We start from the raw sequence: 17,492 nt of genomic DNA on the forward strand, positions 1-17,492 counted from the left end.
ATGCACTGGAAAAGGCGGGCGGGGTCAGGTCTGTAGTCCTTGATACATCCAAGGCCTCTGACAAAGTCTGACACAAAGGGCTGCAATTGAAAATTTAATCGTAAGGTATAACTGGACGTATACTAAATATAATTAGATTCTTCTTACACAATGGGATTATCCAGAATGTTAATGATAGACGTACATCCAAGCAGCATAGCATTAATGCAGAAGTGGATCAGGGATCGATCCTTGAACAACTGATATTAATTAACAACCTCCCTGATAATATTGTGTCCGAGATGGGTATATTTGTTGATGATACAAGACTCTGTAACGTGCACAAAGGAAGAACGTGTGTACACAAATCTAAGACAATGGCAGAATCGTAAGAAAATGACCACCATACTATAGTGGAACGGGACCGTAAATGAATGGTAACATTTAATGCTGGTAAGACTAAGCTGCTTTCCTTAACAATTACAAGACCCATCTATAACCACTGATATCGATGATAAATAACATCATACAGAAGAATTCTTCCTTCAAACTCCTCGGCCTAGCATTAACGGGCAATATGAACTAGAACAAATACATTGGGGGGCATTGTAAAAAGTGCTGCAAGGAATTGGGTTCCTTTTATCGTGTTGGAAGATTACTCACAGCTGAAGATATCCTGTACTTCTATAAGGCCACCATTCGCCCATGCATGGAGCATTGTTGCGAAATCTGGGCTGGTATATCTAGCACTAGTCTCTCCCTTTTGAATAGGGTTCAAAAAAGAGTCTTCAATTTAATAGGTCTTACTTTGTCAATTAAGCTCCAACCCCTGTCTCATCGTTGCGATGTTACATCTCTGCCTGTTTTACAAATATTTTAATGGAATGTACTCTGATGAACTCGTTGTACTTGTGCCCCCTCGATGTACATACCCTCGACAAACCCACTTAGCAACAAAATCACAACTCTTCACTGCTGAGGTCTCTAAATGCCAGAAAGTTTACAATTCTAATAGTTTCTTCCCTCGAACAGCTAAATTTTAGAATCCTTTCCTGTTACATGCTTCACTGACTGTACTAATATGCAGAAGTTTAAATGTAATGCAAACCAACATTTTGTTAATATTTCTTAGACATGGTCCCAAATAATAGCCCCTTACGTCCAAGTGGCGATATGTCTTGTTAGGGATGAACGTGAGTAAAAAAAATGTGCAATATGACACAGGACATGTCATATTAAAATATTTTTTATATAACAACTACTGCCTTACACTACAGTTTACTCACCACCTCGTGCATGCTCCATACCCATCTTAAAATCTTTTATATTTTATTTTCTCTTAAATAATATAATTGAAGAGCAGAGTTACATCTAATCTTTGCTTCTCATCGTTGCTTCTTGCAGTTAATCATTCATAACATATATTAAAGAGACTGTGGAGCTTTACCCTCGATGGAAAGCGGGGAATTCTCCTTGACAAATCTGTCAACAAGCTTATCGTCTAAAATGTAAAGGCAAATAAAAATGCCGTAATAGAATAAATTACTCACAAGCGGCATTGTATCAGTGAAAGGAAGAAAATCAGAGAAATATGAGTTTGTTGATTTGTTATATACATGTGGCATTAATTTAGATATGTGGGAGAAAAGAGGTTATATATAGATTGAATTGGAGAGAATAATGACTTAAGTCATTTTTAACAACTTATAATGTGCAGAACAATTTAGTTGGTGGTGTAAATTGAGTTTTAAAAAGTTACTAATTGGGAGTGGGTGAAGATAAGTTCAGACATTTTTTGTCATAATAGACTACAATCTATTTCAAAAGACCATGGAACCAAGACTGCTGAGATTAATAAAGGATGTGATACCGCTTTTTAGTGGATAAGATGATGTGGTCGGGTAGATTCAGAAGGTACAATTGATAGCTAAGCTACAAAAAATGCATAGGCATGCTAGTTTTATTCAACTTTCTCAATGGAGATGCGCTTGGTCTCTGCCTTAAGGTGAGCAATGAAGACCAGTTAGATGCAGAAGAGATAGAAATGAGACTAGTGGCGGCATTAATCGAAGGTTTTTTTAGCCATATGAAAAGCTAAAACGATTCAAGTGATTCAAGTCAGTTTATATTTACGCCAATACAATCGAAAGATTGGCTGGACTAGCAGGATATCTATGGATATGGCTGGATCATACAGCCAAACCTGCTATTACGGGATTCTCAGAAGATGTGCCTGTGGCAATACAACAGTTACCTCATGTAGAGAGAATTAACATTAGCAAACTGATACCAATTGCACGGCTATCAGCAAAAAAAAAAAAAAATACCCGAGAGACTGGAACTCTGGCAGCAAGTGCAAAAAATAATACACTGAGAAATAAGGAAGCGATAAGCATTCAGTTCTGTAGATATCAAGGATTGCACTTTATAAATATTTTTACGGAGATGGGGCTGGGTATGGTGCTACAGTTGTGGAAAATTGGCAACATTGCATGAGTCAACGAAACTGGCAGGGGAGAGGGATTCTGCGCTAGTAACTACCCCACTGACTGAATAAAGGCACAGTACTGGTTTCTTCCGATAGTATAAGTGGTGGTGAATAATGCGGTAATGACTGCACTTGTCGATATTGGGGGCACCACTTTAATCAACTCTGTTATATACGACATAAAAGGGTGTGGTGCAATAATTTTTCAAGACAAAGAAACACGAGGCATACTTAACAAAAAACAGTACGCATGTATAAATCCTAAAACAATAAAACAAATCAAAACAATGCACCTTGGGAAAGATAGTTGGGGAGTTCTTCGCAGCATAATATTCGTAATATTTTTTAAAATGTTTATATTTTTTAAAATTAAAACACGAAGATTAAATTTAATGAGGGAAGCGTCTGTTTTCTTATTGCTGATATTATTAAAACTGGAGCGTACCTTATGTAAGTTCTTGTTACGGATAGCTCGTTTCTAACACATGTGGTGAGGTTGAATTTCTAAAGAAAATAATGACCTCCTCATTTGGGGCTTCGGTTTGTGCAATTCTTTTCTTTTCCGAAAGCATGAAATCTTAATTAAATTTGCCTTTCCGATGATTTTTTTTTTTTTAATTATTATTATTATTATTATTATTATTATTATTATTATTATTATTATTATTGTTGTTGTTGTTGTTGTTGTTGTTGTTGTTGTTGTTGTTGTTGTTGTTGTTGTTGTTGTTGTTGTTGTTGTTGTTGATGATGATGATGATGATGATGTTGTTGTGGAGACGCCCACTAATTAGCATACGTGGGTGAACAAGATATAGATTAAGTCAGCAAGACCAGGGAGCTGTGTTACGATGCCGGATATGCAAGACGCATGTGCTGGTTGCTCCATGAAAGACTTTAACACGCCCTCTGCCGGACAATCTTCCAACTGCAGTACAACTGCACCTTTGTAAAAAAAACAGCAAGCACTTTATTTCAAAGTGCCTACGAGAAAAAAAAAAACTTGAAAGTTACAGTAACCCTTTCTGCAAAGGGCACACACAAAAAAAGTGTTTCGCTAGGATACCGTTAACTTATTAGATAGACTGTTTTGAAAGAAAACGTGATTTTTTTTCTCAGTGTACTAAGAAGGGATTTTTTTTCTTTTCTTGTACGTAATTAATAACGTAACAAAAGGAATCGGTTGTTCGTAGTTATTAAAGAAAGGAAATTGTAAAAGTGACTGATTTACTAATTTAAAAAACAAACTGGAGAATCTTATCAAGTTATTCGCAGAAATGCAAATGCGCCAACAAGAAAGAGACGAAGTTTTGTTTTTTTTTAAATTTTTTTTTTATTACATTTTCACCCCAAACAAGGCACATTGCCACTTTGGTGTAGAGGGCTACTATCAGGGGAAACATCTACTGGGGTACTATGTAGGGATTAGGGCAGCGAGATGTTGGTTCACGTTGCACTTGAACTTATGCATGTCAGTACAGTTGGGGAAGCAGTGACCTGGAATGGAATTCCAGATTACAGTGAGGATGTCTGCCGTGGAACGGGCTTGTCTAAATCCATATTGTTGGTCGGTCAGAAGTTTAGCATCTGTAAGGTGCTGGACTAGAGCATGGTTAATTAAGGTCTCAAATATTTTGGCAAAAAGTGGGAGGAGGCTAATAGGGCGATAATTTAATGGGTCAGTTCTTTCGCCAGAATTCTTGAATACTGGTACCACAGAAGCAGTTTTCCAACAGCCCGGAAAGCAAGATTCATTAAGGCATTTGTTGTAGAGTTTGGAGAGAACTGGAGCTACTTCGGCTGAGCACTTTTTTAATAGCACAGCTGGGATGAGGTCGGGTCCACATGCTTTGGAAGTGTCAAGGTTTTTTATGATAACATACACCTGAGCAGGGGTGATTATCAGATCGTCTAGCGTGGCGTCTGTCCGCATAGGAAATTGAGGTAGGGGGCGGTTTAGAGGGTCCAGTGTGGAGTTTGAGGCAAACCGACTGGCAAGCATGTTAGCCTTCTCGGTTGCTGAGCAAAGAACCTCGTGATTGTTGGTTAATGGGGGAATTGTTGATTGCCCATTATTTACTACACTGTTGTAGATTTTCCAGAAGTCACGAGTTCCTAGTTCCTAGTACAGAGAAGGCGTCAACAAGAAAGAGACGATGTTACACTTGACATGTTTGATATAATTTGGCGGTCGGGAAAAATAACGAAGGTCGACAAAACAGGAGAAAAGTGCGCCACGTGTTTATTCACTCAAAGAGAAAAGGAAAAGAGGGAGAGTTAGAAATCAAAGGGACATAACTGATGATGTTAATGGTTTATCCCTTAACACCCCCGCTTAAACTTAACATCCTGATAATTTTACTTTTACGCAATGTAGGCGAGTTCTAGCCATGGGTTTAGTAAAGCAATCTGCAGTATTTTGGTCAGTCGGCACATAGATTAATTTGATCATACCCTTGTTTATTTTGTCCCTTATGTAGTGGTACTTAATATCTATGTGCTTTACCCGCTGGCTTGTAATGGAATTTTTTGCTATGCAGATTGCACTCTGGTTGTCGGAATATACTATTGCTTGTTCCCATTTCCTTGGGTAGCCCATTTCATTTGCCAACTGCGAAAGGTATTGTGCCTCTTGTATAGCTGCCGTCATTTCCGTATATTCTGCCTCACATGTGGATAACGCTACTGTGGGCTGCTTCTTGCTTTTCCAGGCAATGACTGGTCCTTCCTCATTTAGAGAGAAGCAATACCCTGACGTACTCTTTCTGCCTTCAGAGCTACCCCAATCAGCATCAGTATATCCCGTCAACTGCAGGCCGCTTTCACATTTCCTGAAAGATAAACAAAAAACAAGGGTTCCCTTTAGGTATCTGAATACATGTTTAACTGCATTCCAGTGTTCAATTGTGGGACTTTGATTGTATTGCGATAATTTGTTTACAACCCATGAAATGTCAGGTCTGGTGCAAGTTGATAGATACACCAAACTTCCTATAGTCTCTCTGTATCTAGTGGGATCAAAGGCTTCCGCTTCCTGAGAAAAGGTTAATTTTTGTTCACAGGGTGTTGATCTTGGCTTGCAGTCTAACATATCGAATTTTTCTAATAATTTTTCCGTATATGCTCGCTGATTCATCTCTATTTTGTTTCCTTCGATGATAAAATCTACACCCAGAAATCGTGAGATCTGTCCCAAGTCTTTCATGTCAAACTTCTGCTTGAGTCGGGTCTTAACTTCTGTTATAGTGTTTAAACTATTTGCCGCGATTAAGATATCGTCTACCCATACGAGGATAATGATTCTCTTACCTTCGTTTACTTTCACAAACATGCGTGGATCGATAAGGCTTTGCTTAAAATTTTCAAGCAGAAGTTCTTTGCTTAGTAGGTCTTTCCAATTTTTGCCGCTCTGCTTTAGCCCATAGAGCGACTTATTTAATTTCCAAACAAGTCTTTCCTTGCCTGGAACTCTGTATCCTTCTGGCTGTTGGGTATAAATGTCACAGTCTATATTGGCATTTAAGTATGCGGATTTGACATCCATCTGATGTATTATTAGATCATATTGCATAGCAAATTGCATTAGGATTCTAATGGTGGTCATTTTTGTGGTAGGTGCATAGGTTTCGTGATAGTCTATGTCCTTTATCTGGCTGTACCCCTTAGCAACATATCTGGCTTTGTACTCATCATCATTTTTGTCGTCTTTTTTGGTGTTATACACCCATTTTCCCCCAACTACATTTTTGTTTTCAGGGAGGGTTGTCAGCGTGAAAGTGTTGTTTTCCTTTAAGGAATTCATTTCCCTTTCCATTGCTAATTTCCATTTGTTTGCATCCGGGAATTAATGGCTTCCTGGTATGATCCAGGGATAATTTTTGTTTCACACGAGTTTATATATTTTTCATCACTTGGGTTATTACTGGTGTCATAGTCTATTAGGTAAGGGGGCGGTTTTCTCTGCCTTAGTGGATATCTTTGATTTCTGTTTCCAATATTGTCATTAATTCTGTTATTTGTCTGTTCCCCTACTTGATTTTCACTATTTTCAGCATTACTCTGGTGGGGATCATGGTCAAGTTCATTTGTTTCATGGTCATTGATTTCGTGTTCACTGAATTGGGGATGATTTGTATTTATAGAGGGGATTAAAGTTGGTTCAATGTAATTATTTTTGGGGATAGCCGGAGTTCTCTCCCTTACACTGACGAATTTATTTGTGAAAGTTACTAATCGTATCTTTTTTACAGATTTCTTTTCGTCAAAGTAAACAAAGTAGGCTGAGCTGTATTTGTCGTAGCCTACAAAAATACCCTTTTCCGACCGGGGGTCTAACTTTTTTTATTTTGAGTGTGAGCATAGCATATTGTTCCAAAAATGTTCATGTTTTCAACATTTGGTTTTTTATTCTTTAATGCCTCATAGGGTGTTAATTTTATCCTATGGTTATAACATCGATTTCGGATGTATGTTGCACACAGGAAAGCATAAGGCCAGAGTTCGTGTGTTAAATGGGACTCTATAAGCATGCATCTCGACATTTCGAAAAGAGTTCTCCATCCCCGCTCCGCAGTTCCATTTTGGTGCGGTGAATATGGTGCTGATGTTTCATGTCGGATTTTGTGTTGGATAAGAAGTGATTTGAATTCTCTTGATGTGAATTCAGTACCATTATCACTTCTTATTCTCTTAACATTTCCATAAGGAGCGCTATCGGCTAAAAACTGTTTTGTAGCATCGACTGTGTTGCTTTTGTTCTTTAGGAGATATGCCATTACATAGCCTGAATAATCGTCCGTAAATGTTATGGCGTACCGAAACCCACCAATTCCGACAGGCTCTATTCCACCTGCCAAGTCGCAGTGGACTAGTTCCAAAGGGTACTTGGCTCTTTCGTCTGGTTTTCTTGAACGAATATCCTGCATTTTTTCGAGGGTACAAGTTTCGCACGGTGTGTTACTGTCTTTTTCAGTAATGGTCATTCCCTCAACCACAGTTGACATTTTTAAAATATCAGGAATATTGCAATGGCCGAAAATTTTGTGCCACGTGTTTAAAGCGTGTTTTGTATTATTTACACTGTTTGTTACACATTTATTTAAATAATAAAGTTTCCCTCTTTTCTTTATTTTAAATTTAACGCCATCTTTGGTGCTTAGCATGGCATGGTTTTGTGAAAATTTCACGTTGCAACCCTTCCCTACAGCGGCCTGGACAGACAATATATTTTGTGTAAATGTAGGCACGAATAAGGCGCTTTTTAGATAGATGTTGTGTCTCTTTTTATCTATATCATATAGCGATACTTTTGCCATTCCTTTTTTAACGCTAAGTTATTGTTTTTTGATCCGTCAGCAAGCTCAATATAATGTTCCTCTGGGTTAAAGTTATGCTCCAAATTAATAATTTTTTTATCATTTATAATATGTGTAGTAGCCCCACAATCGACTAATAGTTCAAAATTTTCAGAAATGACATTTGGGTTTACTCTTACCTTGTAGTATGAGTGATTGTTTTCTTCGGCAGTAGTCCGCTGTATTTTCCTGCAGAATTTTGTGTCGTGTGTCCTGGTTTCGCAAAATCTGCACCACCTGTTCTTATGATAAATTTTTGCGAAGTGGCCATTTTTGTTACACCGAAAACATGATGGGGGGGTCTCTTTTTTATACGAGGCTTTCATGATAGATTCCTCCTCCTCCTCCTCCTCCTCGATTTTTTGTGTAGAGTTTTCCTCATAAGCTAGGGGAGATGCTTTAAATTCTATCAGAGTTTGGGGCGTTTCTCTTTGTATAATTATCGCTTTTAGGGTATTAAATGTGCTGGTAGTCCTTTGAGTAACATGGCTATCGCCAGTGGGTCCGAAATTGTCTCGCCACAGTTTCGTAGGGCAGCAATTGACTTTTCTGCTCGTATTTCGTACCCTGTGACATCTTCGTCGTCATTTTTTCGGAGGGTTGATATGTCCGTATATAAAGCAATTATTTTTGGTTTGTCTTGGGATAAATAATGTTCCCTGAGGATTTTCAATGCCTTTTTTCCATTGTCCTTTGCATCTCGCATAATCAGGGCAAAACTCCTATCGTCCAGTATTTGGACAAGTTCGGCAAAGATGTCTTCATTTTTCTGTTGGTCTATCTCGCCATCTTCCTTTTTTAATTCAGCCTTCAATTTTAGTCTGTGTAAAAGTCCCATGAATTTTATTTCGAACATTTCATAATTGTTCTCATCGCCATCAAACATTAGCATCCTGGGTCCATAACCTGTTTGATATAATTTGGCGGTCGGGAAAAATAACGAAGGTCGACACTACAGGAGAAAAGTTCGCCACGTGTTTATTCACTCAGAGAGAAAAGGAAAAGAGAAAGAAAATGACTCCTTACAAGGGAGAGTTAGAAATCAAAGGGACATAACTGAGGATGTTAATGGTCTATCCCTTAACAGACGAATTACAGAAGAAAGAACTACAAGAAAGAGACGAAAGACAATAAGAAAGAGACGAAAGACAGAATGAACGGTTTCTTAAATGTATAGAGCAAATGCAACTTGGTCAAAAAGAATTGTTGGAAAGATTAACGACTAATTCTACACAGGAAAGCAATACGACTTTTTCCAACGCAACAATCGTGAATAGCATAAAGGTGTTCACGTACCTACCGGGATAGGATAAAACTTTTGAGGCATACTTCAAGAGGTATGAAGATATTTTCGAAACAGATTGCGAAAGCTGGTCAAATGCAAAAAAATTAAGTTTATTACTTCGAAAGCAAACCAGTGAACATTGCAAATTTGTTGATTTCATATTGCCAAGGAGAACGAATCAGTTAGACTTCGCTGAGACCGTAAAACTTCTTAAGGAGTTATTCGGACCGAACATGTCTCTTTTTCGCAAGAGATGGTCGTGTATGAACCTTAAGAAAACGGAGGAGCAGCACTACCTGACATATGCGTCAGTAGTGAATAAGCACTGCGACAATTTTAAATCATCGGAACACGGTGGACGACTTCAAATGTTTAATTTTTGCACAGGGGCTAGTTTCTACAAAAAATTCAGAGATCCGAAGACGCGTTCTCTCAAAATTAGAGAAAGAACAAGGTCTGACACTGCAAAAATTAGCAGAAGATTGTCAAAGGGCAGTATCACTAAAGAAATGACTCCAGAGATATAGAAGAAGTAGGAGTGTCGTACATAAGGAAGATTAAAAAATCTGGCAGAAACGCAGGGCAAAGAAAGTGTGAGACTCGTCAAAATCCAAAAGATTACGCGAGTTATAAATACTCAAACTCTAATTACATAAAACGAAATTACGATTCAAGTCAAAGGAACTATAAAAAAATCGGGACCAAGTAATAATTGCGGAAGATGTGATGAAAAACATTAGGGAAAGGATTGTCCTTACAAAAAATATCAGATGCTTTAATTGCGACAAAATCGGACATAAGAGTATTTGTTGCAGAACAAAATATAAAGTACACCAAATGAGAACAAACGAAAAAAAGAAAGACAATTTACGAAAGTATGTGTTGGTTAATATTTTCGGCAAACAAATAAAATTTCAACTTGATTCTGGAGCAGATTTGTCGGTAATAAACGTTAGCACTTGGAAAAAACTGGATAAACCGACTCTGAAAAATTCAAGTAAGGGTGCAAGAACGGTAACAGGAGACGAAATCAAATTCGAATGAGAATCGTCCTGCCCATTAATTTAAATAGCACGACGAAGAAATTGAAAATCTTCGTAATTAAAGAAAGCGAGAATTTATTGGGAACAGATTTTATTGAAAAATTCAACCTTTGGGATAAACCGATGAACGCTTTTTGTAAAAAAAAATAACCAGCTGCACCACAACGTCAGAAAATATAAAAATGAACTAAAGAAAGAATTCCCAGAAATATTTACTATGGTACTGGGAAGATGTTATAAATTTAAAGATTCGTTCGAGCTAAAAAAAAAAAAAAAGGATGCAACACCAGTATTTAAGAAAAAACGGAATGTGCCGTTCGCTGGATTAGACAAAATAGCGAATTAGACAGACTTGAAAGAACGGGCATTTTATCGAAAATCGAAATTAGCGTTTTGGCAACGCCTACGGTGTACGTAAAGAAGAAATCGGAACAAATTCGAGTCTTCGGGGACTTTTCAACCGGGTTAAATAATATGCTACAAGATCACCATTACCCTTTACCAAGCCCGGAAGAGATTTTTGCCAAACTAAATGGTGGAAAAAATTTTTCAAACGTAGATTTGTCCGACGCCTATTCGCAAATTCCGAAAGAAGAAAAATGCTCAAAGAGTTTATGCATTAACACACACAAAGGGTTATTCAAGTATAACCGATTACCGCTCGGGATAAAAGTCGCGCCGGCGATATTCCAGCAAGCAATGGACACAATGCTGAACGGTTTAGATTGTGTTTGTGCATACCTGGATGACATGATCATAAGGAGCGCGTGCATAAGTGAACATATAGAGCATTTAAAACAAGTGTTCACAAGAATAAACGAGTACGGATTCAAGGTGAAAGAAAACAAATCTGAGTTTTGTCTAGACGAAATCAAGTATTTAGAACAAATAATAAGTAAAGATGGTCGACGCCCTGATCCAGAAAGAGCGATAGCAATTAGGAACATGCCAGCACCACATAACGTGACGACTTTACAGAGCTTCTTAGGCCTCGCAAACTACTACCAAGTATTTATCAAAGGCATGCACGACCTAAGAGCCCCGCTGAACGAATTATTAGAGAAAGAAACACCATGGATATGGACAAAAGAATGTCAAGACTCATTTGAGGAAATTAAAAAGACTTTGACTTCAGACCCAAAATTACAAATAATTGCTGCGAGTGACGCGAGCTCGTATGGCATAGGAGCATATATACAGCATATCATGCCAAATGGAACGAAGAAACCTATAGCGCACGCTTCAAGGACCCTAATTCCGTCAGAGAAGGCTTACTCTCAAATAGAAAAGGAAGCATTAAGCATTATTTTCGCGGTGACGAAATTCCACCGTTATCAGTACGGGAGACATTTTATACTGGAAACAGACCACAAGGCCCTAGTGACTATTTTCGGCTCAAAAAAGGGCTTACCAGTATATACGGCAAATCGCCTACTCCGTTGTGGTACGATCTTGCTAAATTATGATTTTCAAATAAAACATCTTCGTTTGGGAAAAATAGGTCATGCGGATGGATTGTGAAGGCTTATACCGAAAAGGGATGAAACCTTTGAAGAGTCAGTAATTGCAGCTATACGTTCCAATTATGAGGAAAAAAAACATGGTGGCGAATATAATAAGAGAATTACCAGTCACGCTTACCGATATAAAAAGGGAGGCTGAAAATGACGACGTCATCAAAGACATAAAGAAAAAATTAAGGGGAAATGAGGGAAAAACGAAAAAACTGACCATCCATGGTCACGCATTCATCTAGACTTTGCTGGACCGATCGAGGGACAATACTACCTAATCATAGTAGATAGTTTTTTCCAGATGGCCGGAAGTAAAGCGGGTCAAAACCCCAACGACAGATAACACAATAAGTTTTCTGCATGAAATATTTGCACGTTTTGGAGTACCAGACATTGTAGTCACAGATAACGGACCACAATTTACTTCAAGTGTTTTCAAGGATTTTTGTGAATCGTTTCAGGTAAACCATATAACTACACCACCGTTGATTATCAAATGGATTAGCGGAAAGGTTCGTAGATACGATAAAGCGTGCTCTTAGAAAATCGATAGGGACACCGACGGATAAAGCATTACAGCAGTTTCTGCAAATATACAGGATAACTGAGAACCCAAATACACCGTCGAAATTATCACCAGCAGAATTAATGTTTCCGAAAAAAATAAAATCACCATTTGATAAATGAATACCAAAACAAGTAGTCGTATATAAAACGACACACACATCAGGTAAAAGGTTTAAACCTGGTGACCAGGTATATTTGAAATGTTTTAAAAATAATATGTAATATTGGGAGTCTGCTACGGTAGATAAACGTATCGACGACTTGGTCAACATGATAAAAGGTCCAAAAGGGAAACACAAAAGACACCAAAATCAATTGAGAAAACGTCATAGGAGGGACAACGAACATGACAAACATGAGGAACAGGAAGATCCAATTGATATAGTATACGAAACGTTTAATATTGAACCATCATAGACCATGCCCGAACCGAGGAGATCGGGAAGGAAAAGAAAGGCTATAGCCCCAATGATAATGAACCCCAAAAGGAAAAGATATTGAAATCTACACGACTTCAAATCTTGGGAGGGGGTGTTGTGGAGACGCCCACTAATTAGCATACGTGGGTGAACAAGATATAGATAAATGTATCAAGTCAGCAAGACCGGGGAGCTGTGTTCGAACGCCGGATAGGCAAGACGCATGTGCTGGTTGCTCCATGAAAGACTTTAACACGCCCTCTGCCGGACAATCTTCCAACTGCAGTACAACTGCACTTTTGTAAATATGTATTATATTTTCGTCTTAATATAGTTGTTTTACCTTTACTTTCTGCGTTCGTGTTGTCATTGATACAAACACAACAATTATTATTATTTCTAATCGAAAAAAAAAACAGCGACACTCTCTGCTCTAACCAGGTTCCATCTGGTTCTACAGAACTCAACGGTTCGACTCTCTCAAACATCTTAACTACCGGCCTTATTCATTTATGCAAATTAATGCGCAATCGAACCTGCTGATTCGTCACCTTCTCGTGTCCCATCTCTCGGGTTTCGTTTTCGCACCTGCAGCCCACTTCCGTGACTGCAGTCACACTCAATTTTCATAACACGCCCCCTGATCTCATGATCATAAACTGGGTAGGGAAGTAGTATCCGTCTTTGCTAGACACAGCTAGTGCTCGACACTCCGCTAGACACAGGTAGCGCTCGACACTCCGCTAGACACAGCTACCACTCGACACTCCGCTCGACACAGCTAGTGTTCAACACTCCGCTAGACACAGCTAGCCCTCACTACTCCGCTAGACACAGCTAGCCCTCACTACTCCGTCAGACACAGCTAGCGCTCACTACTCTCCGACAAAGGCAGATACTACTTAACAAAAGTGGGGCTACACGGCTAGACACAGAAATTAATTTTTAAATTTCTCATTTAAAACGACTTTACAGGCAAGTCGACTAAATCGCAGTGTAATTCTTTTTAACAGCGACTACTTTTTCTTCAAAAACAAAATCGACTTGAATTGTATTCTCACCAAAATAGCTATCGTTCAAAAATGACACCTTGTTTCCCCTTTTCAGCACGACACGATTTCATGTTAAATTCCGTATTTAAAAATAATTTTTAAATATATACAAGTCGTCTGAATCACATTTTAAGTTCTTTTAACAGCGATGACTTTTTCAAACAATAAAATCCGACTCGAATTGTACTTTTATAAAATAAATCTATCGTTTAAAAACGACACGCTTTTTCCTTGTCACCACAACAGGATTTCATTTTTAATTCCGCATTGATATAGGACTTCTATATATACAAGTCATCCAAATCGCATTTAAAGTTCTTTTAACAACGATGACTTTTTTCAAACACAATAAAATCCGACTCGAATTGTACTCGAGTAAAATATTTTTCGGTTAAAAACGATAACTTTTTTCTTTTCAACACAACAGGATTTCCCTTTAAATTCCTCGTTGAAAAACACAGGTGGTCCGAATCGAATCTTTAAATTCTGTTAACAGCAACGACTTTTTTTTTTAAATAAATATAAGCGAATTTCATTCCAAATTCCACGTTTAAAAACGACGACTTTAATACAAACAAGTAGACCGAACTGCATTCCAACACGTTCATTTGACGACGATAGTTAAAGAAATACAACGAATCCCACTGGGATTAACAAACAAAAAGACAAATAAAGTCCGACTCACTTCATATCTTCAACCTTCGCAGTTGACACGACTTATTCAATTCTCTCTTTGACAACGCTTTTCAATTTTTAACGCAACTTTTAAATTTTCAGGTTCGACGCGAATCATTTAAAATTTCCCATTTCATCTCAGCTTCATTGGTTCCATATTTAACGCCCAAATAGCTTCTAATCGAAAAAAACAACCTGGACTCGATTCTCAGCGACACTCTCTGCTCTAACCAGGTTCCATCTGGTTCTCGAGAACTCAACAGCTCGACCCTCTCAAATATCTTAACTCCCGGCCTAATATAATCTCATTGATGCAAATTAATGCGCAATCGAACCTGCTGATTCGTCTCTGTCTCGTCTCCCATCGCTCAGGTTTCGAGTTCGCACATGCAGCCCACCTCCGTGACTGCAGTTACACTCAACTTTCACTACATTATTATTATTATTATTATTATTATTATCATTATTATTATTATTATTATTATTATTATTGGCTCACATGGAGCTTTCACACAAGTCAACAAAGGATCTGATTGGAGACCTGTGGTGTTCTCTGGAAGCTGAGTGACAGCAAGTCTACCTAGACGTCCAGCTCTCTCCACCTCCTTCGATAGCATTTTTCAAATAAATTTGCGTCATCGCAACAGGCTCTTACCATTGATTTCTCGCTGGCAGTCGCTATTGGTTTATACTGGAATTTGAGTGGCATTAAGCCTCCCCAAGGTCCCAGTTTTCTTCGCGCTTGTCCAGCGGAGGTCTGGTCAGCACTCTCTCCTCGGTCTTTCCATCCTCCTTGACCCTTCTCGGCTCTTTAGTATCATTTTTCTTTTTTTTTGGGGGGGGCGGTTATGAAACAATGGGAGGGGATTCGTGATGGGGGTGTAGAACTTGTAGATATGCAGTTTCGGTGTTCTTCATTCCCTGTAACGCTTCTTCGTTATATTCTGTTCTTGTATTATTCTCAACATTCAAGGGTTTTCCTTAATATTTCAGCCGCTTTCATTATCGTTAGTCGTTGTATTTTTGCAGATATTCCTCTGATTCCAATTTCTGCCATTCTTTTTTCAAAGTTTTTCTGAATTGTTCCTAGTGCTCCTACTATTATTGGTATTATTTTGATTTTCTTCATCATCCAAAGCCCTTTTAACTCTCTGCCTAGCTCTGTGTATTTGCTTCGTTTCTCCTTTTCTTTAATACTCACCATGTGGTCAGCTGGGACAGCAAAGTCTACGATTTAACAGGATTTTTCTTTCTTGTTAATTATTACGATATCTGGTCTTCTTGCTTGGATGGGTTTGTCTGTCTGTATGTCCATGTCCCATAGGATTTTGTGGTTCTCGTTTTCGAGTGTTGTTGCGGGTATATGCTTGTATCATTTTTCTGTACGTTCAAGATGCAGCCGTTTGCACAATTCCCAGTGCACCGCCCTCCCCCCACTTGGTCATCCCTGTTTTTGTATTCCTTTTGGGCCAGTTTGCTGCATTCATTTCCTTTTGGGCCAGTTTGCTGCATTCACTTACTATATGGTTTATCGTTTTGTCTCTTTGTCCACGGAGTCTGCATTTGCTGTTTTTTTGTGTTTTATCGATCTTTGCTTTGATATGGTTGGTTCTTATTCAGTTATCTTGTGCTGCAGTTATTAGAGATTTAGTTTCTCGATTTATATGTCCTTTTCGCATCTATGTCCAGATGTTTTCGTTATTCTCATCTTTTGCCATTCTTATGAATCTTCCGTGGATTTTTTTCTCTTCCCATTTTTATTTTCTCCTTTTGTCATTTGTCTCTCTGTTTTCTGTTTTGTTAGGGGTTTTTTCAGTGTTTCTCCCTGCTATAATTATCCTTTCAGTATGTTGCATTATGTATTTTTCTAGTTCTTTTTATGTGTGTGTGTGTGTGTGTGTGTGTGTGTGTGTGTGTGTCCTTCACACAGTCTTCTATACAAATCAGTTCTCTGCCGCCATCTTTCCTTTTCACGTAGAATCTTTCAATATCGTCCTTTGGGTGTAGTGCATCATGCATGATCATGAGTTCCTGGTCTTCTGGTCGAGCTGTCACAGTTCTTCTTTTGTCCACCCTATAAACGGTCCAGAGTATCCTACTAGTGATACTGGCCATGTATTTATATCTTTTATTAGGTTTCTGCTATATAATTTCGTTTCCAGGAGTTTTCTTTCCAATTCTCTCTTTCATTTCTGTTGTCCGCTTCCAGAATTCCGAAGTATTTATAGTCGTCTTGTTCCCCTAGTGCCCTTATTTCTGTTTGGTTGGGTAGTTCCATGCATTCTGTCGTTTCCGGTTTTCCCTTTCTTATAACTAGTAGTGCGCACTTTTCCATTCCAAATTCCATTTGGATATCTTGGCTGAAGATCCTGGTAGTGTTAATTAGTGTATTGTGCCAGGAATGAGATACCCACTTCTTATGTCGACAGAAATTTTCCTCTGTGTCCGCTCATCTTCCTGCTTCAAAAAAACACTTCCGCGCTTTTTAACTTTCTCATTTCCTCCCCTCACAATGACCCTTCCTCCTAGCAACCGGTTTCTTGTAATGTGATTGCTCGTCGCCGTAGTGTTTTTATTTAATGTAAAGTGAGTGTTTACCGATGTATTTGAAAAATGCAAATGGCGGCATGCTTGCTGTTGCACACGGTAAGTTTGGGAAAACGAAAAAAAATGATACAAAATACTGTTAGAAACTTGCTCAATATATGTTACCGTGACATAGGCGGGCATATATTCGGTGGGTTTCTAACAGTATTTTGTATAATTTGTTTGTTTGAACTCATTTTCCCAAACTTACCGAGTTCAACAGCGAGCATGCCGCCATTTTTCTTTTTAAAATATATCGATAAACATTGTATGATTTTGGAGGCGATTACACATTTTAAAGTGAGTAAAATCACTAAAAACCATTCCAGATAGGTAGAAGAGTAACTTATTTTGCCTTTGATAACATTTATTTAGTATATATTTGATTTTTTACCACTTTTTCGAATCTATGAGTATAGTAATACAAACCCAAAACTCATTAACTAATCAGTTTTAATTAGTTTTGATATGAACTAAAAATAAAGAGTACATTAAATAAAAGTAAATATTTTCTTGTTTTATCTTATAAATAG

Source organism: Euprymna scolopes, chromosome 12, assembly GCF_053919585.1.
Source record: "Euprymna scolopes isolate OS-2025 chromosome 12, ASM5391958v1, whole genome shotgun sequence".
Classification (NCBI taxonomy): Eukaryota; Metazoa; Mollusca; class Cephalopoda; order Sepiida; family Sepiolidae; genus Euprymna; species Euprymna scolopes.